This window comes from Elaeis guineensis, chromosome 15 (assembly GCF_000442705.2).
Source record: "Elaeis guineensis isolate ETL-2024a chromosome 15, EG11, whole genome shotgun sequence".
In the NCBI taxonomy this organism is placed as follows: domain Eukaryota; kingdom Viridiplantae; phylum Streptophyta; class Magnoliopsida; order Arecales; family Arecaceae; genus Elaeis; species Elaeis guineensis.
This window is the reverse complement of record NC_026007.2, coordinates 48,524,322-48,549,557: the sequence shown is the minus strand read 5'-3', so window position 1 is coordinate 48,549,557 and position 25,236 is coordinate 48,524,322. Positions and strand designations below refer to the sequence as shown.

The window sequence follows — 25,236 nt, the reverse complement described above, 5'->3', positions numbered from 1 at the left end:
AGCTAATAAGACTTCGGCTCCTTGACATGAGCTATGGCTCTAATGCTGTACAATACAGCAGAACCATCTTCGGAAGGTGCCACTCCTAGCTTGCTAGTGAATCTGTACAATCACATTGCTTTCTTGCAAGTATCGAATACTGCAATACATTCTGCCTCATAAATTGAATTGACTATATTTTTTTGCTTGAAACTTTTTCAGCAGATTACTCCATTATTTAGGATAAGGATGTATTTTGATATATTCCTACTATTATTATGTCCAACTAAAAATTAGAGTCATACTCTATAAGTTTAAAGTCAGATTCTCCATAATCGAATCATCGATCCTTAATATTTCTCAAATACTTAAGGATGACCTTTCAGTGATTCTTACTTGAATCTTGCAAGTATCCACTCACTATCTCTAGGGCGTATACCATATCCGATCTCATACATGGTATTCATGATAGAACAAATTCTAATCATAAATATTCTATGTACGTTAGACTGGGATAATCCAAGCAGACTTTCAGATCTATCTCTATAGATCTTCATCCCTAGGATGAGGGATGCTTTTCTCAAGTCCTTTATGGAGAATAATGATAACAGTGAAATCTTTATTCTTTGTAATGTAAGGAATATCATTCTCAATTAAGAAAATTTTATTCATATACAAAATAAAAAATACACTTATAGAACTTGTTGGGTATAAAATACCCACAGCCGAAGTTCTCAGTGGGATTGACCCTTGTAGGCTCCGTCCCCGACTTCAACCACAGGAAGACTCCGTCACCAACTTCAACCACTGGCAAGCTCTGCCCGGACTCCTACGGGAGCCGGGCTCCGTCACCAACTTCAATTGCTGGCAGGCTCCGCCCGGACTCCTACGGGAGCCAGCCCCGTTGCCGACTTCGACTGCTGGTAAGCTCCGCCCGGACTCCTACGGGAGCCGGGCCCCATCGCCGACTTTGACTGGTGGTAAGCTCCGCCTGGACTCCTACGGGAGTCGGGCCCTGTCACCAACTTCAACCGCTGGCAAGCTCCGCCCGGACTCCTACGGGAGCCGGGCTCCGTCACTGACTTCAACCGCTGGTAAGCTCCGCCCGGACTCCTACGGGAGCCGGGCTCCGTCGCCAACTCCAACCGCTGGTAAGCTCCGTCCGGACTCCTACGGGAGCCGGACTTCGCACCTGACTTTAATTGCAGGAGGACTCTGCCCGGACTCCTACGGGAGCCGGGCTCCGTCACCAACTTCAATTGCCGGCAAGCTCCGCCCGAACTCCTACGAGAGCCGGGCCCCGTCGCCAACTTCGACCGCTGGTAAGCTCCGCCCGAACTCCTACGGGAGCCGGGCTCCGTCGTCAACTCCAACCGCTGGTAAGCTCCGTCCGGACTCCTACGGGAGCCGGACTTCGCACCTGACTTTAATTGCAGGAGGACTCTGCCCGGACTCCTACGGGAGCCGGGCTCCGTCACCAACTTCAATTGCTGGCAGGCTCCGCCCGGACTCCTACGGGAGTCGGGCCCCGTCGCCGACTTCGACTGCTGGTAAGCTCCGCCCGGACTCCTATGGGAGCCGGGCCCTGTCGCCGACTTCGACTGCTGGTAAGCTCCGCCTGGACTCCTACGAGAGCCGGGCTCCGTCGCCAACTTCAACCGCTGGCAAGCTCCGCCCGGACTCCTACGGGAGCCGGGCTCCGTCATCGACTTCAATCGCTGGTAAGCTCCGCCCGGACACCTACGGGAGCCGGGCTCCATCGCCAACTCCAACCGCTGGTAAGCTCCGCCCGGACTCCTACAGGAGCCGGGCTCCGTCGCCAACTTCAACTGCTGGTAAGCTCCGTCCGGACTCCTATGGGAGCCAGACTTCGCACCTGACTTTAATTGTAGGAGGACTCTGTCCGGACTCCTACGGAAGCCGGGCTCCGTCACCAACTTCAATTGCTGACAGGCTCCGCTCGGACTCCTACGGGAGTCGGGCCCCGTCACCAACTTCAATTGTCGGCAAGCTCCGCCCGGACTCCTATGAAAGCCGAGCTCCGTCGCCAACTCCAACCGCTGGTAAGCTCCGCCCAGACTCCTATGGGAGCCGGGCTCCGTCGCCAACTCCAACCGCTGGTAAGCTCCGTCCGGACTCCTATGGGAGCCAGACTTCGCACCTTACTTTAATTGCAGGAGGACTCTGCCCGAACTCCTACGGGAGCCGGGCTCTGTCACCAACTTCAATTGCTGGCAGGCTCCGCCCAGACTCCTACGGGAGCCGAGCCCCGTCGCCGACTTCGACTACTGGTAAGCTCCGCCCGGACTCCTACGGGAGCTGGACCCCGTCGCCGACTTCGACTGCTGGTAAGCTCCGCCTGGACTCCTACGGGAGCCGGGCTCCGTCGCCAACTTCAACCGCTGGCAAGCTCTGCCCGGACTCCTACGGGAGCCGGGCTCCGTCACCGACTTCAACCGCTGGTAAGCTCTGCCCGGACTCCTATGGGAGCCGGGCTCTATCGCCAACTCCAACCGCTGGTAAGCTCCGCCCGGACTCCTACGGGAGCCGGGCTCCGTCGCCAACTCCAACCGCTGGTAAGCTCCGTCCGGACTCCTACGGGAGCCGGACTTCGCACCTGACTTTAATTGCAGGAGGACTCTGCCCAGACTCCTACGGAAGTCGGGCTCTGTCACCAACTTCAATTGCTGGCAGGCTCCGCCCAGACTCCTACGGGAGCCGGGCCCCGTCGCCGACTTCGACTGCTGGTACGCTCCGCCCGGACTCCTACGAGAGCCGGGCTCCGTCGCCAACTTCAACTGCTGGTAAGCTCCGTCCGGACTCCTATGGGAGCCGGACTTCGCACCTGACTTTAATTGCAGGAGAACTCCACCCGAACTCCCATAGGAGCCGGGCTCCGTCCACGACTTCAACCTCAAGGAGGACTCCGCTCGGACTCCTACAGGAGTCGGGCTCCGTCGCCAACTTCAACTGCTGATAAGCTCCGCCCAGACTCCTACGGGAGCCGGGCTCCGCCCCCGGCTGTGACTGAAGGAAGACTCCATCCGAACTCCTGCGAAAGCTAGATTTCGAGCTTTTCTTGGACAGATGGCTAACTACCTCTCTTCGCCAGACACTCCAGTCGGACTTCAGCCGGCGGACCTCCAACCCCTGGCACGTTGCAGTAACGGCCGCGATTCTGCTCCATTCCCTGCGGCAAATTCCACGCGGCCCCATCACCCCACGACCCTGCTCCACCTCCTGCGACGGATTCCACTCCATCACTCTCTGGCAGGCCATAATAATGGCCACGGCCCTGCTCCACTCCCTGTGATGGATACCGCGCGATTCTTCTATCCTCTGGCACGTCACGACAACGGACGCCACTCCGCTTCTCGTGGCAGACTCCACGTGGCACGCCCCGGTAACAGCCACGGGTCCACCCCACTACTCTCCGCAATAAATTTTTCCTAACTCTGGGCGGCCCACTGCCAGACGGTTACAGGCATCGCTATCAATTTGTTGCCCCCTCCGCCTATAAAAGGGGAATCCCAGATACGTTATTCGATAAGCCTCATTTTCTATCTCAAAACTCTGCTAAAATTTTTGTTCGAGCACTCCATTCTTGTTGAGGCAGAGAACTGACTTGAGCGTCGGAGGGTCTTGCCGGAGCAACCCCACCTCTGGTTTAGACTTCTTTTGCAGGTCCCGACGGCGATCGTGACTCCCTCGACTCCAGCTTCTCCGGCGTAAGCGAATTTTTGCACCAACAGAACTATTAACCCATTTGTATTTGCAGGGTTCTTCTTCATTTTTAATGAAGCCATATATTTTGATCACTTATCAAAATGCATGTTCCAACTTCGAAATATTTTAGCATTATTTTGAGAGAAAATATCTCGTTATGATCAATACCATAATATTGACAATATCCTTAGGCAACCAGACGAGTATTGTAGGTCTCCACCTTCTCGTCTGTGCCCTCTGATCCTATTGAAGATCTACTTACACCCTATGGGCTTTACCCTTTTGAGTGGATCAATGAGTGCCGATACACTGTTAACTTTCATGGACTTCATTTCAAAATTTATGGCTCCAAGCCACTAATCAAAGTCGGACCTTTGCATGACATTCATGTAGGTGTCATATCCTTATTGTTTTCATCGAGTTCAACAGGTTCATGTCCCAAAACTAGAAACCGAAATATCTATCCAATGGATGTGGTACTCTATCGGATCTCCTTAATGGTACTTCTACAATAGATTTTGGATTTGATCTAATCAAATCTAATTTTATGAGTTCACTAGATTGTGTTGGTTCTTTTACCTGTCGAACTTCATAAGTTCTAATTGAAGGCATCAGTTTCTTTACCAAGGTACTCTTTTTCTTAAAAAGAATATCGAACAACTCTTGTTCTTTAGCAAGGTAAAAGTACTATCCCCTAGATTCTTTGAGATACCCTACAAAATAATATTTGTAGAACTAAGATCTAGGCTAATCAGTCTACAAATACTTGATATAAAACAAACACTCTCAAATCCTAAGGTAAGAAAGTATCGGCTTATGCCTAGTCCATATCTCATATGGAGTCTTTGCGACTGATTAATTTGAAATTCAGTTGAGAATATGATAAGTAGTCTCAAAAGCATAACCCTAAAAGGAGATTGGCAGACTTGTAAATCCCATCATGGATTGAACAAAGTTGATTCTAAGAAGAGAGAATCTTATTTTCTTCTAGATATGTCAAAAACTCATCGGAAAGGCATTCTCCTCCTTGGTCTGACCGAAGAGTTTCAAGGCTCTTCCCAGTTTGTTTGTCTATCTTATTAAGAAATTATTTCAATATTTTAAATAATCTAAATTTATGGCAGACATGTTCGTAGATCCAATATATTAGTATGTATCAGATTCAGAACATTATTGGCTCATTCATCTTTTCCAGCAAAAGGTGACTTGATCATCTTACTAAGGAGATAGAATTGACAGGTTGACAATGATTCACAATCATTGACTTCAAGAATTATCTCCAATTGATCCTATTCTTGCTTATATGATCGAGCCTAAATTACCAAAGGTAGACTTCTATGACATTATCTACTCTAAGGAGTTTGTTTGTTGTGTACAGTACACTAACAAGCTGTGACTATTCGTAAATATCATTTCTCAATTGTCTACACATGATTTTGACATCATCTATAATGATATCACAAAAATCATTCTATGTTGACAATGTAAATCCATCCTTGGTCAGAAGGCCTACGAAAATTATATTCATCAAAATGAACAATGGTGACAATCACTGAAAATGACATTATTAGAATCAAAAATTTGCTTAAGAATTTTTAAAGCCAGAACTGAAACATGACTTTCAGCTCCAACATTCAAAAATCTTTTGTTATTTTCAACCTTTTACTAACATAAAGTCATTGCAATAATTTGCATAGACTTCTGATATCCAAAATCCAGGTAGTAGTGTCACAGATAGAGAAATCATAAGGTATTATCATATAGTACCTTGTCCCGCAATCTTTTGTTGATTTCTCTTCTTTAGCCTGTTCGGATCAAGAAACTCTGCTAGACTAGATTAACCTTAGATTCTTTTATTAGTTTGGGCTCCTCAGCCCAAGCACGACTCTTTTGTACCTTCTTTTTCTTTCTCAAAGAATTGTTACCCCACTGAAAATATATCTTCAGAGATGCAAAAGAATTCCTTCAATATTTGAAAGATTTTCTCTCACTGAGCATCACCAAATTTACAACTAAATTTGTGTTCTTCGCTACTCTCAAAAACACCGCATGGTGATATGATCATTTGGCCACTTCTGATAAGCACCTTTGATCGCATCATGTGTGTTGGATGTGGAAACATTAGGTGCTGGATCCATAGTCATATATAAGATCCATTGGTACTCTAGATATCCAAAATCCAGGTAGTAGTGTCACAGATAGAGAAATCACAAGGTATTATCATATAGTACCTTATCCAGCAATCTTTTGCTGATTTCTCTTCTTTAGCCTGTTCGGATCAAAAAACTCTGCTAGACTAGGTTAACCTTAGACTCTTTTGTCAGTTTGGGCTCCTCAGCCCAAGCACGACTCTTTTATACCTTCTTTTTCTTTCTCAAAGAATTGTTGCCCCACTGAAGATACATCTTCAAAGATGCAAAAGAATTCCTTCAATATTTGAAAGATTTTCTCCCACTGAGCATCACCAAATTTACAACTAAATTTGTGTTCTTCGCTACTCTCAAAAACACTATATGGTGATATGATCATTTGGCCACTTCTGATAAGCACCTTTGATCGTATCATGTGTGTTGGATGTGGGAACATTAGGTGCTAGATCTATAGTCATATATAGGATCCTTTGGTGCTCTAGAATTATTTGCAACTTTCGATACTAACTATCGACGTTGGGTTCTATAAGTAAATCACTGTCAAATAGTAAACGGAGCAACGGATATCTAGCCATAACTGAAAGAAAAATACAAGACCAGTATGTTTATGAATTGATTAAGCCTAAAGATTTAGACTTTAGTCTAAAAGTTTTTTCACTATTTTAGTCAAATTGATAGCTTCTACCTCCAATTCGAAAAATTATCCTAATTTCTTAATGGGTACTAGAATCCACACAGTTGCACATGAGCCCGACTTTGACCGACTCACCTATGTACATCTATGGGTAGGTTCTTAACTAATTATTTCAGTAAATAATTTTTAGTAATTAATTTTGCCCCAGGTAACTTTTCTGTTGACTTTGATCTTTTCTGCAAGCCCTGGTTAGGTCCAACCATTAACATGATTATTCTCGAAAATCTAACTACCAAATGATCAGACCTGACTTCGATCAGCCAACCTGACCACTCATCAGAAAGACTCGACTGAGTCATCATATTATGAATGATAATTCCAATAGCAGATGAGCACCAGATCTTTGGGCCTCTAATGATCATCATACTAATAGATCCATTATCACCCAACTTAATAGGAGGCTATGATTTAGTTATCACCATAACTATCTCATTTTAGGGGCCTAATAATTTAGAAGATTTAAGAATTAATTTAGAGAAGAGATTTGACAGCTATTCTTAATTCTCCTACTGACTTCACTAAATCAGATCAAAGAACATTAAGCTTAATCTGATCCACCCAACTAGTTATAAATCATCCCACTGACTTCACCAAGTTATGAAGAGGACTCAAGACTAGCTGGTCAATCTATGAGCACCTATCAAACACACTAATTTACCTATGCAGCACGGATTAGCATGAATCAATGAGCAACCTAATCAAAAGCTAATTAACCATATCGGTCACGTAAATGAGATCGGTGGGAAGGTATGCCAAACTTGCCTTAGATACCATCAAAATGGCCAAGTAAGTCGCTCTCAATTAAAAATTATTGATCAAAATGTCAAACTTATCTTAGACATCAATTAGTTTATCAGTTTCAATTAGGTTTGCCTAAAGATTCGAGCTCAACTACTGAGCCACGATCAAGATCCATTTGGTCTAATCAAAGATATGGACTTGATCATCTATAACTATTGTATTGGTTCTAGAGAAAGTCTAATTTAATCTAATTCAATATTTGGTTAGATTTAATCAATTTCTCTACTTGTTTCATTAACTCTTTGATTCTAACCTTAGATCTAATCCAATTAAGATGACCTGATCAAGCTAACCCATAAATCCATTAATCTATATTTTATGCGAATGATATTAGATCTTTAATTCACAATTCTAGATCTAATTAGTTCAACTTAATTTTGAATTAATTATAGGTTCAATATGGGTTTAGGTTTATGTTTTGAACAATTTCAACTTTTCATCTTGTAAATAATTTACAATAAATTTTATACAAAGATTTTTTATTCTAAAATTAGGTTGACTCAATCAACATTGAGCCGGCTACACAAGGAGACTAGATCAACTCAGTTTAAAACTGGACTGGCTCAATAATTATGCGAGCATATTTTAAAGAGTTTTAGATCTAAAAAATCTTACATAATATTGAAATAAAATCAATCATAAATATTTTTTAGATCATATCTATACTTTTTCTTATGATTTCAGATTTTATTTTTTTATGATCAAAATAATTTTAATCATATAGATTAAATATTTTACATTTCATACAACTTTGTATCATATACAACAAACCTAGAGTTTCAAGATCTAGAGTTTTGCAAAAAAATAAGTTTTTATTTTGCATTCTTCTTCATGAAATTTAATCAAGTGGCACCCTTACATACAATAAGAATATCCCATCAAATGAGAAGAGAAGGCCTTTAAACCCTTCTTGCTCCTATGATCGAACAGCCTGATGATCAATCCAATTCAAGTACTTGCTAATCAGATCATCTAATCTAATCACATATCATATATACTTGAATTTAGATCTAATCTAAATTACATCAGATCTGATCATAATCTTAGATCACATCTAAATCAGATCATAAATATCACATGCAATGTGTAAAATCAGATTTTATCAAAGATCAGTATAAACTAGGACAACCTGTTCACTTTAAGGGGTAAATCCTACAGTAGGACAACTTTATTTCAGCTTATGCGATCAACCATTAATTAAATTCAGATCTAAGATATCACATATCAGATCTAAATAAAATTAAATTTTAAATTTAATATACACATATAACATGTCATAACGAACCTAGACTCTGATACTACTGTTGAAAAATATAAGCGATTTCATGCATTTATTTCAAAAATTTTTGAAATAAAATATAGTGAAAGATAACTAAATTAATCATATTAACCTAACATGCATATGATCTAATCATCAAATCAATCTACTCTAGAATCTATGATATGATATATTGCATATAAAATCTAAAAATCAGTAAATAAAATCTACATGCATACATGTGAGCAATAGATCAAATCTATATCTATCTGAGTTCAGAACTCGATATCTGAGCATGGATCGATGATCGTCGTTATTGAGAGATATAGTAAAGATGATCCTCATCGATTACTCACAACTGCATACATGTCTGACTCCTACGAAAAGTTCACTCGAAGCTCTGATCTGATCGATCTTCTCGAAAGTACTAGCTCGCTCGAAAATCACACTATAAAAAAAAAAATTTCTATGATATTTAAAAATATCCTCAAAAATTTTTCAAAATATTACTAAAGTCTTTTCACGATGTTTGGTATAACGTCATCAAGATCGTCGTGCTAGCCACATCGCTAATGGTCAATCACGATGTTCGTCATAAAACATCATAGAAAAGATGTCAAAAGTATGATGTATGCCTAAATATCGTGAAACATAGTTTGATTGAGTGACATTTCACCAATACCATGGAATAAAAATCTTTCATAATATTTTTCAAAGGTCACAAAATGTAGGTTGTGAAGGAACCAGATCTAGGGTTTCAGGGTTAGATCTTGAAATTTTTTCAGGATCAGACAGCAAAAGACAAAATAAATTAAAATTTATTTTCTAAAATCAAAAAATTTCTAGATCTAAGATTCTATTACATGATTATTACATAGCATTAAATCAAAAATTAAAATATATAGAGCATGAACTACATGTTGATCATATCAACATGTTTCTATACTATATCTAATATATGTATTAAACAATAGATCAGATCTATTACCTTGCAAGTAAGACGTTCTAACATTGCTGATCTGGGCTTGAGGATGATGTTGCAAACCGCACACACATCCGATCTCTAGGAGTCATCCACACGAGCCCACGAATCTCAATCAGAAGTCCTGCTTCAGAAAATCAGCACAGTATGCTAGTACTGCACTGATCCTTCTTTGATGGTTGATCAGGTACCTCCTTCTTCTTGATTTGGGCTCTTCCAAAGATGAGTAGGAGGAGTTTTAGATCTGAGACGCTCTCAGAAAACTCAAGATGGAGGAAGGGAAGAGATGAAACTAACAACCTTAGAAGAAGACCCTCTTCTTCTTCTCTTTACTCTCTCCTAGACACCCTGTCTTGTGTCTATTATATCTCCACAACCTAAAGGTCTTTCTCTCTGATTTTTGGATGCCTCAAAGGTTTCTCAAATCTCTATGTTCTTCAAAAATTTTAAGAAGAAACTCATTTTATAGAGAGAGATATGATAGAGTCCTTATCTAGGTCAAATACCTAGTCAAGGCTTATCCAAACATAGCAAGATAAGGGGCGCCCAACTCTTGGGTGCCTCCTTATTTTCATGCATGGACCACCAGAAAAGGGTGCACAATGTGTGCCCTAAAAGCCATAAAAATTCACAACCACTTTCCATGTATGAAAGAAGAGAGGAAACCTTTTGGACGTAGGAAAGACCTGGGAGAGGGCTTTTGTCGCATAAAATAAGAAGAGATTGGCATGGAATAAGAGAGAGGGCATGGGGGGGCTTATGTGGTGCAAGGTGAAATTTTAGTCTTACTAGGATTCTATCTTATGACTTATTTTAATTTGGTTTCTCAAACCAAATCAAATCAAAATTAGATCAACCCAATTAAAATAGGTCTTAATCTAATTAAAAATTTAATTTAATCAAATTAAATTAGATTTAAATCTGATTTAATTTTTTAATCAAATTAAAAATTAGATTGACCCAAGTCCTAATTGAACTAGGACTAGTTTTTTTCTTGCACTTGGCTTATCCAATAAATCAATTGGACTTGATCCAATCAAGCCCAAACCAAATCTAATTAAATCATATTCAATTAGACTTAATCTCAGCCCATTGGCTTAATCAAATTAAGTCAATTAGCAATTGAATTACTAATCAATCCTCCTGCAACACTTGCACTAGGTTAAATGTCAATCGTATTGATCATTTAATCCTAGAACGATTCTTAATCGTTGATCAACCATCCAATCGGATCGTGAACTCTAATGTGTGTTACCTCATAGGTCCGAATTTAAGTCGGTAGCATAGAAACAAATTTCTATACCAATCGAAGTGACCATCTAGCAATAGTATCCGATGATCGGATAGGTCGAATGTGTAGAACAACATCCTTAGAACCCATGCGGATATAGTTTCCATATAATTTATCCCCTTGACCAAAATGATCATAGAACACCTCAGAGTTCAAATGTCAACTCTGATCAGGTTATCCATATTATATTTTAAAATATCAAATCCATCTGATGGATTACCCTGACCAAGATTTTGCTAAATTGAAATACAGTGACTCATTCTTCTTCAACTCTTGGAGTGGTCAATCCCATCTCGATCACACTCTGACTTCGCAAGTACTTGACTATGCCCAGAAGCCTTCCGTCACTGAATTAGAAATTCAGTTAATCCAGTACCAAAGCACAGTGAGTTGCTTGTAAGTCACTGAGGTGATCTCAGGTCTAAGAGAGACTTATACCTATATCCTATCAAAGATATTCTCGACAGCAGAATGCTCTGGAGTTGGTAACGTTCAATGATGATATACCCTTACATCTCACCTGTATATCATACCAATGTCTCCACACTCCTTGGTTAAAAGGACAACCAACCCATATAGCCTACAACGACCTATGCTCGATAGAAGCTATCGTCCTTATTAACAGCCTATCATTTGGTCATGAACAGTTTTAAGGACTAATTGATAAATCATCTCTTTATCGAATCTAAATAGTCCTAAGGACTTCATCATAACAACGGAGTTCATTAGAAGATGAAAGCTTATGATAAAAATGCTAAATATATTTTATTTATTAACAAATCAATTACCATACAAGATTGCTCAACCGTCAATAGGCTAACGATTGGTTTTTGGGACACATTTTCCAACAACTCCCACTTATCCTAAAGCCACTCGGCACAGTATCTAATACCCATCTTCGACTTGTGGTTATCGAACTCCTTTTATCTCCAGGGGTTTAGTGAAGGGGTCGGCCAGGTTCTCCTTTTCGTCGATCTTTTGAAGGTCGATGTCACCTCGATCCACGATCTCCCGAACCAGGTGGAAGCGACGCAAAATATGCTTCATCCGCTGGTGTGCTTTGGGTTTCTTCGCCTGAGCTATGGCACCAATGTTGTTGCAGTAGAGTAGGACCGAACCATCGAGGGAGAGTACTATTTTGAGCTCGATGATGAATTTTCTCAGCCACACAGCTTCCTTCATGGCATCCGATGCTGTGATGTACTCCGCCTCACAAACAGAGTCTGCCACAGTATGCTGCTTGAAACTCTTCCAGCAAATAGCTCCACCATTCAGAGTAAAGATATAACCCGACATGTTTCTGCTATCATCATGGTCAGATTGAAAGCTGGAGTCTGTGAACCCCAGAAGTTTCAGATCTGACTGACCATAAACCAACCATTGATCCTTAGGATTTCTCAAATACTTAACGATAGCTTTAACCACTTTCCAATGATTTTCTCCAGGATCAGATTGGTATCTACTCACTACTCCCAGTGAGTATGCCATATCTGGTCTTCTACATGTCATGGCCACATGATAGATCCCACGGTAGAAGCATATGGGACTCTACTCATCTGCTCTCTCTCTTCAGGAGTTGTCCGACAATCTTTCTTAGAGAGAGAAATTTCATGGCCTATCGGTAGATAGTCCTTCTTGAAATTCTCTATGCTGAACCTCTTCAGCACAGTGTCTATGTACGTGGACTGGGATAACCCAAGCATCTTTTTAGATCTATCCCTATAGATCTTCATCTCTAGGATATAGGATGCTTCACCCAAGTCCTTTATGGAGAACTGCAATGACAACTAAACTTTTATTCCCTGTAATTCAGGGATGTCACTCTCGATTAAGAGAATGTCATCCACGTACAAGACAAGGAATACCACAACTGGACCATTTACCTATTTATAGATGCAGGGCTCTTTTTCATTCTTAATGAAGCCATACATTTTGATCATCTTATCAAAATGCTTGTTCCAACTCCGAGAAGCTTGCTTCAATCTATAAATGGATCTTTAAAGCTTGCACATCTTGGACTCATCTGTGGATGTAAACCCCTCAGGTTGTATCATATACACCCCTTCGGTCAGCTCTCCATTCAGGAAAGCTATCTTTATATCCATTTGCCAGATCTCATAATCCAGATGGGCAGCTATTGCAAGCATTATCCGAATGGATTTGAGCATTACCACAGGAGAAAATGTCTTGTCATAGTCAATACCATAATATTGACGATACCCTTTGGCAACCAGACAGGCTTTATAGGTCTCCACCTTTCCGTCTGCACCCATTTTTCTTTTGAACACCCATTTACATCCAATGAGTTTAATCCCTTCAGGTGGGTCAACCAATGTCCATACATCGTTGACCTTCATAGACTCCATTTCGGATTTCATGGCTTCAAGCCATTTCTTGAAATCAGGTCTCTGCATTGCATCCATATAGGTGATCGGATCCTCATCATTCTCATCGAGTTCGATAGGATCACCGTCCTGGATCAAGAAATCATAGTATCTGTCCGGTTGATGCAGTACTCTATCGGATCACCTTAATGGTGTAGGTACATTGGGCTCCGGATCTGATCTAATCAAATCCGACTCAGGTTCAGCTATTGGTGTCGGTCCTTCTATCTGTTGAACTTCATCAAGTTCAACCTTAGAGGCAACGGTTCCTTCACCAAGGAACTCTTTTTCTAAAAAGATTGTCTTAAGGCTGACGAACACCTTTTGTTCATCAGCATGGTAGAAAAAATATCCTTTGATTTCTTTGGGGTACCCGATGAATGTACATTTCTTAGACCTAAGTCCAAGTTTGTCTGTGACTAATCATTTGACATAGGCCGGACACTCCCAGACCCTAAGGTGTGAAAGTGCTGGCTTACGCCCTGTCCATATCTCATATGGAGTCTTAATTACAGACTTACTTAGAACCCTATTTAACAGATAACATGCCGATTCAAATGCATATCCCCAGAAGGATATCGGCAAGCTGGCAAAACCCATCATGGATCGGACCATGTCTAACAGAGTCTGATTTCTCCTGGAGGAGTCCATTGGGAGAGAATCTTATTCTCTCCTAGATATGTGAGAAACTCACTAGAAAGATATTTTCCTCCTCGATCAGATCGAAGAGTTTTAATACTCTTCCTCGCTTGTTTTTCTACTTCACTTCAGAATCGTTTGAACATTTCAAATGAATCCGACTTATATTTCATCAGATAGACATATCTATATCTGGATAGATGATCCGTGAAAGTTATGAAGTAGAAATATCCACCTTTAGCACTTGTGCTCATGGATCCGCATACATCAGTATATACTAGGCCCAAGAGCTCAGTAGCTCTCTCACCTTTTCCAGTAAAAGATGACTTGGTCATTTTACCAAGAAGACAGGACTCACAGGTTGGTAGTGATTCACAATCACTGACTTCGAAGATTTTCTCTTGAGATAACCTATTTATTCTGTTCTAGTTTATATGACCTAGCCTACAGTGCCATAAGTAGATATTTGACACACTATCTAATCTAGGGTGCTTGCCAGTTGAATAGACTATATTAACAGGTTGTGATAACATATACACACCATTGTTCAAATATCTACAAAAAATAGTAACACCATTCATAATGATATTACAAACTTATTTCTTTATTGAAATTGCATAATCATTTTTGGCCAGAAGGCCTACAGAAATGATGTTTAAAAAGAAACCGGAACAGAAATGATAATCATTAAAAATAACGATATGGGATTCAAATATAAGTTTCAAGATTCCTAATGCTAGAACTGGAACTAGTCTTCCATCTCTAACGTTCAGGAACCTCTCGCCTTTCTCGAATCTCTTACTGACCCGCAACCCCTGCAACGAATTGCAAATATGGTAAGGACTACCGGTATCCAATACCCAGTCAGTTATATCACAAATAGAGAAATTGCAAGGAGTTATCATATAAATACTTTGCCCAGCAACAACTTGCTGCTTTCTCTGTCTGTTCGGGTCCAGGGAGGTAATGTACTGAGGACAGTTTCTCTTCCAGTACCTCCGCTTCTTGCAAAAGAAGCATTCAGCTTGACTCTTATCGGGCTTGATCTTTTTGGTCTGGCCCTGCACTGATGTCCCAGCCTGAATTTATACCTTTTTCACTTTCTTCTTCTTGTTCTTCTTCCCTTTTTTTAAAGGGTCGAGAACCAGAAGACGAACCTCCCACTAAGTTCACCGACTCCTTGTGGAGTTGGTGATCCTTCTCAAAGTTCTGAAGCAACCCCAGTAACCCGTGGTAGTTCACTTCAGACTTTGTCATTCTATAATGAGTGAGGAAGGGGAGATAAGACTTGGGTAGTGAGTTTAGTATTACATCTTTCCCAAGCTGCTCATACAAGGAAAAACCGAGCTTGCTCAATGATTCCATCAACTCGATCATGTACAATATATGATCAGTGACAGAGGCACCATCCCACATTTTGACGTTGAAGATGGCACAACTAGTCTTGTGCCTCTCCACGTCACCGAGTGTGCCAAAGGCATCCTCCAACACTTGAAGCATGTCCTTTGGCTGAGCCATCTCGAATCTGCGACTGAACTCGTCGCTCATGGCAGCCAGCATGATACAGCACACTGTGATCCAATCATTGAGCCACTTTTGGTAAGTGTCTCTGACTGTTCCACGTGCATTAGCAACTGGCTCCTCAGGTGTAGGATCCATTATCACATATAGGATCCGTTCATGCTCCAGGACTATCTTCAACTTTCGATACCAGCTACCGAAGTTGGATCCCACCAACTTATCATTGTCCAACAATGATCGGAGCGATAGAAAAGTGGCCATATCTTGCACAAAAGAAAATCATAACCTAATTAGTAATTGATTCATTAAACCTAAAGATTTAGACTTTAATCGAAAGATTTCTCCTACTATTTTATTCGAATTGGTAGCCTCTATCTTCAATTCGAGGAATTACTCTAATTCTTTAATGGGTACTAGAATCCACTTAGACTGCACACAAGCCCAACTTTGGTTGGCCAACCCATGTACATCTAAGGGTAGGTTCATAACTAATTATTTCTCTAAATAATTTTTAGTAATTTTAATTTTACCTCAGAAATCTAATCAGTAGGCTTTGGCCTCCACTGTAAGGATCCGGTTAGATCCAACCATTAATATGACCATACTTGGTGCATCTAACCAACGAATGATTAAGTCTAACTTTGGTTGGCTCACCTAACCACCATTAGAGAGACACTTCCAAGTCATCATATGATGAGTGATAATTCCATTAGTCAACAAGCACTAGGCCTTTGGGTCTGCAATGATTATTGAGTTAATGGACTCATTATCAAACACCTTAATGGGAGGCTATGACTCAATTATCTTCATAACTTTGTCATTTTAAGGACCTAATAATTTTAGAATATTTTAATGATTTAGAGAATGATGTCAGATGAACCAGCTTATCATGATCCTCCCATTGGCTTCATCAAGTCACAAGTCAGCTTAAGGGAGATCATTAAAAGGGCTGGTCTAGGAGCACCTAAATCAGTCACACTGATTTACCTAGCTGACATAGGTCAACTCGAATAGTCAAGTGATCTGATCAAAATATAATTTCACCAAGAGACCAAGTAAGTTTGATCAGTGGGAGGGTCGGCCAAAGCTTACCTTAGACACCATCAAAAATATCCAAATAAGCGGGCTCCCAATTAAAAACCATCGATCTGGTTTACCTTAGATACCAATTGGTTTAATTAGTTTCGATTAGATCAACCTAATAGTTCATGCTAGACTGCTTAGCCAAGAATCAAGTCTATTTGGTTCTCATTAAAGACATGGACTTGACCAACTACAACTATTGTAATTGATCTAGAGAATCCTTGACCTAATCTAAGACAACAATTGATTAGATTTAGTCAATTCTCTAATTAAATCCATCTTTAATCTAACCATAGGTCTAACCCAATTAATGGACCTAATTCTCACTAACCCATTAACCCAATGTATTATGGTTTGTGTCTTAGGTTCTTCAATTCACAATCCTAGAACCTAATCAAACAACTCCTTAATTCTTAATTAAGTTTTGGGCTGAGGGTTGGGTTTGGCTTTTCAAAAATAATTTTTATATTTGTAAAATAATTTTACAATATGGTTCTACCAATCATATTGCATGTTTGATTCATAATCAAGATGCAAATAAAATAAACATGAAACTACTTTAGATCTAATCTAAACAGGTTCATGTAATTGAAATAATTTCAACTTTAAACAATTTCTTTGTACAAAATTATTAATAAAAAAATTATTTTAGATTTAAATATCTTTTAAATCTAATAAATCATAAATTTAATCTAGATCATATCTAACAAATTTATAATTAAAGATAGATCTACACGAACTAGGACAATCTTTGCACTGTAAGGGGTAAACCTTACAGCAGGACAACCTTGCAGATCGTGATTCATCTAAAATTTTAATTTTAGATTTAATAATCAGATTATAAATTAGATCTAATCTAAGAGATAATCTAAGCATGTATAAATAATCATGTAATAAACAACCTGGCTCTGATACCAATTGAAGGAACCAGATCTAGGGTTTCAGGGTTAGATCTTGAAACTTTTCAAGATCAGGCAGCGAAAGACTAAAATAAATCAAAATTTATTTTTTAAAATCAGAGAATCCCTAGATCTAAGATTCTATTACATGATTATTATATAGTATTAAATCAAAAATTAAAATATATAGAGCATGAACTACATGTTGATCATATTAACATGTTTCTATACTACATCTAATGTACGTATTAAACAATAGATCAGATCTATTACCTTGCAAGTTAGATGCTCTAACCTTGCTGATCCAGGCTTGAGGATGCTGTTGCAAACTGTACATGCATCCAATCTCTAGGAGTCGTCCACACGAGCCCACAAATCTCGACCAAAAGTCCTGCTTCAGAAAATCAGCACAGTATGCTAGTACTGCGCTGATCTTTCTTCGATGGTTGATCAGGTGTCTCTTTCTTCTTGATTTGGGCTCTTTCAAAGATGAGAAGTAGGAGAAAGAGTTTTAGATCTGAGATGCTCTCAGAAAACTCAAGATGGAGGAAGGAAAGAGATGAAACTAACAATCCGAGAAGAAGACCCTCTTCTTCTTCTCTTTACTCTCTCCTAGACACCCTGTCTTGTGTCTATTATATCTCCAGGACCCAAAAGTCTTTCTCTCTAATTTTTGGATGCCCCAAAGGAATCTCATATCTCTATGTTCTCCAAAAATTTTATAAAGAAACTCATTTTATAGAGAGAGATATGATAGAGGCCTTGTCTAGGTTAAATACCTAGTCAAGGCTTATCCAAACATGGCAAGATAAGGGGCACCCAACCCTTGGGTGCCTTCTCCTTATTTTTGTGCATGGACTACTAGGAAAGGGTGCATAATGTGTGCCCTAAAAGTCATGAAAATATCAAAAAAAATATGGATAAATTCGATGCAAAAAAGAAAGAGTTTTGGATTTCTAAAACTCTATTTCATAGAATTTGAAATCCAAACTTATTCCTACGTTGATTTGATCCACAACCACTTTCCATGTATGAAAGAAGAGAGGAAACCTTTTGGATGCAAGAAAGACCTGGGAGAGGACTTTTGTTGCACAAAATAAGAGGGGATTGGCGTAGAATAAGAGAGAGGGCGTGGGGGGGCTTATGTGACCCAAGGTGGAATCCTAGTCTTACTAGGATTCTATCTTATAACTTATTTTAATTTGGTTTCTCAAACCAAATCAAACCAAAATTAGATCAACCCAATTAAAATAGATCTTAATCCAATTAAAAACATAATTTAATCAGATTAAATTAGATTTAAATCTGATTTAATTTTTTAATCAAATTAGAAATTAGGTTGACCAAATCTTAATTAAACTAGGACTAATTTTTTTCTTGCACTTGGCTTATCCAATAAATCAATTGAACTTGATCCAATCAAGCTCAAACTAAATCTAATTAAATCATATTCAATTAGACTTAATTTCAGCCCATTGGCTTAATCAAATTAAGCCAATTAGTAATCAAATTGCTAATCGATCCTCCTGCAACACTTGCACTAGGTTAAATGTCAATCGTATTGATCATTTAATCTTAGAACGATTTTTAATCATTGATCAACCATTCGATCAGATCGTGAATTTTAATATGTGTGACCTCATAGCTCCAAATCTAAGCCGGAAGCATAGGAATAAATTTTTATACCAATCGAAGTGACCATCTAGCAATGGTACCCGACGATCGAATAGATCGAATGTGTAGAACCACATCCTTAGAACCCATGCAGATATAGTTTCCATATAATTCATCCCCTTGGCCAAAATGATCACAGGATACCTCAAAGTTTAACTATCAACTCTGATCAAGTTGTCCACATAGTATTTCAAAATATCAAATCCATCTGATAGATTACCCTGGCCAAGGTTTTGCTAAATTAAAATACAGTGACTCATTCTTCTCCAACTCTTGGAGTGGTCAATCCCATCTCGATCACACTCTAACTTCGCAAGTACTTGACTATGCCCAGAAGCCTTCCATCACTGAATTAGAAATTCAGTTAGTCCAGTACCAAAGCACAATGAGTTGCTTACAAGTTACTGAGGTGATCTCAAGTCTAAGGGACACTTATACCTATATCCCATCAAAGACATTCTCGACAGCAGAATGCTCTGGAGTTGGTCACATTCAATGATGATGTACCCTTACATCTCATCTGTATGCCATACCAGTATCTCCACAACTTCGTTAAAAAGACAACCAACCCATATGACCTACAGCGACCTATGCTCGATAGAAGCTGTCGTCCTTATTAACAGCATATCATTTGGTCATGAACAATTTTAAGGACTAATCAATAAATCCTCTCTTTATCAAATCTAAATAGTCCTAAAGACTTCATCATAACAACAGAGTTCATTAAAAGATGAAAACTTATGATGAAAATATTAAATATATTTTATTTATTAACAAATTAATTACCATACAAGATTGCTCAACCGTCAACAGGCTAACGATTGATTTTTTGGACACATTTTCCAACAGATTGATTAAACGATATTTCACTAACATCGTGGAACAAATGTCTTTCGTGACGTCTGACAAACGTCATGAAACATGACAGATTATGCGATGTTTTGCCAACATCGTGGAATGAACAAAGATCTTTGACGATATTTCTCAAATATCGTGGAATGATTTCACTAATGTTGCAAAACAAGGATATTTTGTGATGGCCAAATTTTGCTTCATTGATAGTTCAATTATAACCTGTACAAAATTTCATATTTTATGGTATATATTCAAATACCAAGTAAATCATCCATATTCAGTCAATAAATCATTCAACAACTAAAGTATAAACTCACATGTAATTCATAATCAAGATGAATCCATACACAAAGTTTATAATCCAAAAAATAAATTATCCAAGCATCCAAAGAGATGGTATTTCCAACTAAAAGCACCAAGAGATCATATCTCTACCAAAAGCAAACAATTACCTCTAACCAAAAGCAAACAAACTCATTATCCAACTGTCTATAACAAAATAAATGAGTTCATAAGTCGACAATCTAAAATGCAAAAGGTCGCTCTACCATGATGTCCTCAAAACCACATCTTCACAAGTTCTTGAATCATAAGATCCCTATCAAAAAGAAAAACATAATCAATTAATTCTCTATATATTACAGTAACAAAATATATATATTGTTCCATTATGCTTATAAAAAAGATTTAGGGACACATTAAAAAAATAACTTAAGTAACTTACGTCATAAATTTGATAAAGAGATATTCTGTGATGCACATAAAGTTTCCAAAATCTTTTGTTGACGCTCCATCTGCGCCTTAATGTCTACAATCTCATTCTTCATCTCTTGATTATGCTTTTGTGACTGCTCCAACTCCTTTTGAAGTCTCTTCTTAGACATAAAAGAGAAACTCTTCCCTTCTGGACGTGCTCCAACTCCCAACAAAGAAAAGAACAAGGATCTCTCATTGTTCAAACTTGAAACTTCCTCAGTTGTCTAGCATTCCGATCATTTTAATACTTTCTTCATATAAAAAGTATGACCTAAATGAAATAGCAAAGAAAAATAAGTTAATACAAAGATAAACAGATTTATTGACTACATATAATCATCAATGAAGTATATCATATCAAACTTGAGTAATCAAATATTAAATGAAATCTTCTATTTAAAAGATTCGAGAATAGATACTAACATTAGACCTTCCACTTTTATATTCAAAGTAATGAAAAAACCTACAATCTTTGGTTTCTTTATAATTATTCTCCCATGCTTGAAAATAAACAATAAAAGGAGATAGATGGAGGCACTGATAAGAAAATATGTAAAAAAATATCTGAATGACACTATAATCAATCAAGAAGCAGCAAACTATCTGTATCCATTAATCAAGAATTTGTCAAACCAACTATAATTTAAGTTCTAAAATCAGCCACCATAAAAGATATTCTCAAACCAAAATAACCATCATAATCCAAACCAAACCAGCCACCATAATCCAAACTAAACATCCATTATCCTGTAACCAAATTAGCCACTGTTGACAATGCTATGCCAATAATCTACTTCATGTAAATAGAGGCTACTCGTGAGAACATATCATCCATTCCAAAACACTCAAATGTACTATAATTTGGTACAGGTAATCATTAGATATGCACAAGTATTGATCATAACAAATTGGTCCAACATCTTAGGAGAATGCATTTCTTCATCACTTTTTCTCAATTTGTGGTGTTCCTTCCTTTAAGTGGGATTATTATGAAGAGCCATGGGTTAGTGCAATTTACTTGAATGAGGAACATTTGTTTTAGAGGAATCTTCATGTCATGAACTTGCTTGAAAGAAGACATTGCCTCCACACCTGTATATATGCTAAGCACACCATAAATCCTAAATGTCATGTTTGCAATTGGCTTACCTCGATTTAGATATCCATTAAACATCTCAAAAAAAATATCTGGCGATATGCGCTGCACGAAAGCTCAAACAAGTTAAAAAAATATATTCAATAGCTCCCTTGAAAAAAGAATGTGCACTTGTATCTTTCTTAACTAAGCTATGTAAATATTGTGATGTGATTATGCAGATTTAGATTTACTATTTTAAACGAAGGTTCACCATGTCAATCTGAAAAGAAAATGATAAATCCATCTTGTCGAATTTGCAGTAGTACTAAGAATAGCATACTGCTGGCCAAGTTCTATGACAAAATGCAATAACGTCATAAACCTTACCAATAAATCGTAACAGATTATAAAAGTATTAAGATGCAAAGCATACCTCCCGTGGATGATCTGAAATATGGAATTGGTTGACATTAGAAAGAGAAAAAATTCATCTCACAATTGACAAATTGGATATGAGTCGGTAACTCATCATTTTGTCAATAGCAATAGCAGTCATCTGAGTATTGTTCTTCCAGTAGGAACTGACTTCGTCTATTAGCAAAACTTGCTTATCATGACCAGGACACAACTTAGCTATGACTTAACCATATCTCTCCAAAACTGTGATTAAATGAGTGAAACTTTTTGAACCAATATCAAGAAGAGTTTGGATGACAACTTCCAGTGAAACATTTAATTCAAAATTAAAAAATCAGCATACACAATTACTAAATAATTAGAACAACAAAGAAGGGAAGAGGAAGAGGAGGCTCAGATTCATTATTTAATCTGCAGCTAAATCAAAATGACTACAATCGATTGCCTGTAAAAGCAGACCATCCAAGATTACGGTCATTTGAAATAATTGAATCAGCAAAATTTAATCCAAAGTCATAATAGCCTCTTCATACAAATCTTAAAACAAAAATCTGAAGATAGGTATTAAAATTTAAATCCTGGCATACTACAAAACTATAGCAAGTTGGGCTACCACATAATGAACAAGAAATACTTGCTACCAACATTCATGAAGTTCGAAGAAGATAGAGGATAGGAGAATCTGAGGATCAAAAGTTCAAAACACCCTTCAACTCCAATTCTTTTCAATCCCATCTAACATTTTGAAAAAGCAAAGAAACATCCATTGAAGGGCAGGTAAGAGAAATATCTAAATCCTCGATCTCCAAACAATAGATTTCTCATTATAAAAGCAAAACCACAAATGAATTGTCAGTGTGAAATCACTTGAGACTCACGATTTAAGACAATAAAAAAAAATCAAACAAAAAAAAAATCCAAAAATAGATTTCTCATTGCAAAAATAAAACCACAAATAGATTATAGGCATGAAATCACAGTCGAAGGAGGGGAGGGAGAGGAGGGTCTGGCATGGGTTCCCCGTGAAATTCTGGCAGCAGACAGTCGGAGGAGGAGAGGGAGAGCAGAGACTCCGATACGATTCTGGTGAATGACCAATGGCTGATCGGAGACTAGAGGTGGGAAGGGGCCGACTAGGTTTCGAACATCGGCAACCCCCCACAAGAAGAGAGAAAGGGGAGGATCAAATCCGACTAGAGAAGGAATGGGTGCCTATCGTAGGTGGGAATGGGACCACCTATTTTCGAAGATCGAACTTCACCGAGGAAGAATGGTGACTCCCCATAGGATGCCATAGGGGGTCTCGAGTACGGTCAGCTCCCAGCCAGAGATGGGAGAGCAGCAGGAAGAGGAGAAAGAAGGCCCCGATCGGATGACTCCCCATAGAATGCCAGTAGCAAGGGAGCAAAACAAGGGCACAACAGGGAGGGGTGCCGATGGGAGAAGATGAAGGCTCTGTCTCGACTAAGGAAAGATGAAGAGCCGATGGGAGAAGACAAGACCTTGAAAAAATAGTGATGGCTGACAGATGGAAAGTTCGAACAGACCACGGAGGTTGGTGACGAGCGCAGATGAATGGAGGTCATGAGAGGAGGCGAACGCTGGTCCTGAGAGGCTACGAACGGCGGTGGTGGTGAATGGTGGTTCGTGAGACGAGGCGAACGGCCGCGGCATGCATCGTGATGGTGAGAGGCAGTTGCGTTGGCGAACGACGGTGGTGGCGACGGCGAATGGCGATCCGTGAGAGGAGGGGGTGGCATGCATCGCGAGGATAAGAGGCGATGTTTTGGGGCATGGGGAAGAGAGGCGCACGAGGAAGAGAGGAGAGGAGCGTGGGGAAGAGAGGGTTTGTTTTGGGGCACGGGAATAGGGATCGCTGCGGGTCTGTTTTGGGGCATAGAGAAAAGAGGCACGCGGGCTTATTCTGGGGCAAGCGGGCAACAAAAAAAAAAACATTAGAGCAAAACGTGGGCTTATTCTGGAGCAGGCGGGCAACAACAAAAAAAAAAAAAAAAAAAATCAAAATGTGACGTTTTAGTCTCAAACATCAAGCAAAGATATTATAATCCAAGACTAAACATCATACAAAATCTTTCTCATCAGCGATATTTCATAACATCGCCAAATAGTTTATATTTTTATGATATTTTAATTTTTAAATATCGTGAAAGATAAATTCTTGTATTGCCATCTTCTCGATTAATATGGATCCTTTCTTCAAATCTCTTGAACCTTTCTAGATATTGAAGAAGGACATCTGAAGGAGATGGAGAGGTGAAAGAAATTTAGAGAGGAGATACTCTTCTCTTTTCTTTTTCTCTCTTTCCAAACCCTTAGGAAGAAACCCTAGAAAACTCGATTTGTGCTCACCCAAAGAAGAAGGACTCTCCTCTTCTTTTTTCATGCCATGAACCATGCCCCAAAGCCTTCACCATGAAGAGCACTTTCTCTTATCTCTAACACGTGCAAAAGAGATTAATATCTCCTTTTTATTTGGCATGTAATGCTAAGGGTGAAGAGTCCAACAATGTTTGGACTCTTCCAAGAGATGTTGCTCCTCTCTCAAATCCACCACCCAAAATAATCTGAGATGCCCCAACCAACAAGTTTTCATGGTAAATCAGATCCTTATCTGATTTTCCTTGGTGAAATCTTCCATATTGTTGTACAAATAAGAGGAAAAGAAGGAAGTGGACGGCAAGTTTTGTAGATAAGGTCAAACATTATCCATATGGTAATCAATTCAAATCAGAATTGAACATACCATAAGACACCAGATCTTACCTCTATTTGGATGTGAGAAAGGGAGGGTGGAAGGCTCTTTTAGCCTAGAGAAATCTCATGCAAAAACCTTTTGTGCATAAGGTAGCATCCAAAAAAGAAGGTGGCGCATGGGAGGAGTCCAATACTTCATGGACTCTTAATTTTCTTATTTGACTCCAAACCAAATCTCATCTGGTTAAGCCCAAATAAATAGATGAAACCTAATCTAATTAGATTCATAATTTTTCAATCAAATTAGAAATTGATTGAACCAAAGTCCTGATCA

At 39.1% G+C, this 25,236-nt stretch overlaps 1 long non-coding RNA gene across 1 annotated transcript; it reads right to left on the bottom strand.

Annotated features, from left to right (window-relative positions):
• Positions 1-20,238: 20,238 nt before the first annotated feature.
• Positions 20,239-24,625, bottom strand: LOC105034325 (uncharacterized). Its single transcript, XR_830134.4, has 2 exons — positions 20,661-24,625; positions 20,239-20,534 (listed from the first exon to the last, which is right to left on the bottom strand). It is a non-coding gene; the product is annotated as an uncharacterized lncRNA (long non-coding RNA).
• Between the last annotated feature and the right edge of the window lie 611 nt (positions 24,626-25,236).